The 2,500-nt window shown below is 41.4% G+C and overlaps 1 protein-coding gene across 1 annotated transcript in view; it reads right to left on the minus strand.

Moving 5' to 3' along the window:
• The window catches only part of ccdc6b (coiled-coil domain containing 6b), a gene marked incomplete at its 3' end in the record, with an annotated part of 32,160 nt that overhangs the window by 5,893 nt on the left and 23,767 nt on the right, over positions 1 to 2,500 (minus strand). The gene's annotated exons all lie outside the window — the stretch shown is intronic.

Consider the following 2,500-nt stretch of genomic DNA (forward strand, 5'->3'; position numbering starts at 1 on the left):
GAATTAAAGATACATCAAAAGAACTCTGAATGGGGATTACAAGTAATCCTTTTGATTCTCACTCCTATAACACTCATTACACACAGTTAATTCAAAGGCCTTTAAGCCAATTAACACATGATTTTGAGCGCATTGAAGTAACTGTTCATTCCGCAGTAAGAACTTATTATTTGACTTGTATATCACCAAAACTTTATGTTATAAAACTGAGGTATTTTTTTTTTTAAACAATCATTTTATTTATTTGATAAAAAGGGACAGTGTGCATTCATTAACATTAAAATGTAAATGAATGAAACGTTTTTTTCAAATACTTTGTATGTCTTGACATTTGAAGTAATTGACAAATAAAGCTACTTTGACTTTAAATGCACCCAATTATAGTCAAAAGGCTAATTTCCATTGGCAGTCTAATGTATGGAAGCTAGCAGGAAGCTCCTTATGTACTAAGCCTCCATAGCTACAAGACACATATGGCTGGACTACATAGAACCACCCAGACACAGTGAACACACACACTCTCACACACACACACACACACACACACACACACACACACACACACACACACACACACACACACACACACACACACACAGACACACACAGTGAACAGCTGCTACTACGGGTCATCGATTGACTCTGCACTGTAAAGGTTTATTATTTCCAAGAAAGGGTCTGGAACTAAACGGCGTGAACAAGGTTCTTTCCTGAAGTGCCTTAGACCATAAGAACAGACTCACAGTAATTTCATAAAAGCACCCATGAGGAAGCCATAAAGTCTTTTATTCTTAAGAGTCTTATATTCTTTTATTATTTGTGTGGCGTCTCTGACGTGGCCTTATTCTTAGTGGGTTTTTGAATACACGGAAATGGCAGACCATGCCATGCTCAGTAGGACTCAACTTTACAACCCTGTCAAACTTCAACAAACCATCTGTAAAGTATCTGTCTGTGTGTGTGTGTGTGAGTGTGTGTGTGTGTGTGTGTGTGTGTGTCTGTGTGTGTGTGTGTCTGTGTGTGTGTGTGTGTGTCTGTGTGTGTGTGTGTCTCTGTGTGTGTGTGTCTGTGTGTGTGTGTGTGTCTGTGTGTGTGTGTGTCTGCGTGTGTCTGTGTGTGTGTCTGTGTGTGTGTGTGTGTGTGTGTGTGTGTCTGTGTGTGTGTGTGTCTGTGTGTGTGTGTGTGTGTCTGTGTGTGTGTGTGTCTCTGTGTGTGTGTGTCTCTGTGTGTGTGTGTGTCTGTGTGTGTGTGTGTCTGCGTGTGTCTGTGTGTGTGTGTGTGTGTGTGTGTGTCTGTGTGTGTGTGTGTCTGTGTGTGTGTGTGTCTGTGTGTGTGTGTGTCTGTGTGTGTGTCTGTGTGTGTGTCTGTGTGTGTGTCTGTGTGTGTGTCTGTGTTTGTGTCTGTGTGTGTGTCTGTGTGTGTGTCTGTGTGTGTGTCTGTGTGTGTGTGTGTGTCTGTGTGTGTGTCTGTGTGTGCGTCTGTGTGTGCGTCTGTGTGTGCGTCTGTGTGTGCGTCTGTGTGTCTGTTGTCAGGTAGGAAATGAGGGGCACATAAAAAATGCAAACTCACTGTACGAGAGGTTTTTCTTCGGCTCTCAAAATCCGCCTTTACGAAAAAACACCCAGGCATGTGTCCATGCACTGAGATGAGGCAGTTCAAGTTAAATAGTTATAAAATAACAACATCACCCGTTATCAGCATCAATCTAATCACTGCTGCAGGATCACACCAGGTAGCCAACACTGACACACACACACTGACACACACACACACACACACACACACACACACACACACGCAGGTGGACCCGTGTAACGGCGCACACACACAAACACCCACACACACACACACACGCAAACGCACACGCACACACACTCTCGGTGTTCCACACGAGATAAACACAGTTGGGGCTACTACTACAACGTTTTTTGTTCCATTTTATGTACTCTGTACATTCTTATAAAAATCTTTGTTTGTATCTTTTCACTTTGTCTTTATCTTTCCTTTTGAACCTTTTGCTATTCTTTTTGTACATGATGTACATTGCCTGTGTATGAAACGTGCTATATACAGTACCTGTCAAAAGTTTGGACACACCTTAACATTTTTTTTTACGTTTTTTCTTTACTTTTTTTATTTTCTAGATTAGAGTAGATTAATAGTGAAGACATTGAAACTACGAAAGAACACATAGGGAATGATGAATGAACAAGACAAGTGTTATCTACCATGTAGAAAACAATAAAAGTCAAATAAAAAAACTTAGAAGGTGTGACCACACTTTGGACTGGTACTGTACATCATCTTGCCTTTATCATACAGCCTGCCTCCATTCATTCATTCATTCCAAATACATGACACTTGACAAACAATAATGACACCATATTATATAGGAACACATCACTGTACCTATGGACAGCGGTCTGAACTGCACATGGACAGACACACGCAAGACAACCATGGGCCACGCATGACAACCATGGCACATACATGGCACACG

Source organism: Sprattus sprattus (genome assembly GCF_963457725.1).
Source record: "Sprattus sprattus genome assembly, chromosome: 3".
Classification (NCBI taxonomy): Eukaryota; Metazoa; Chordata; class Actinopteri; order Clupeiformes; family Clupeidae; genus Sprattus; species Sprattus sprattus.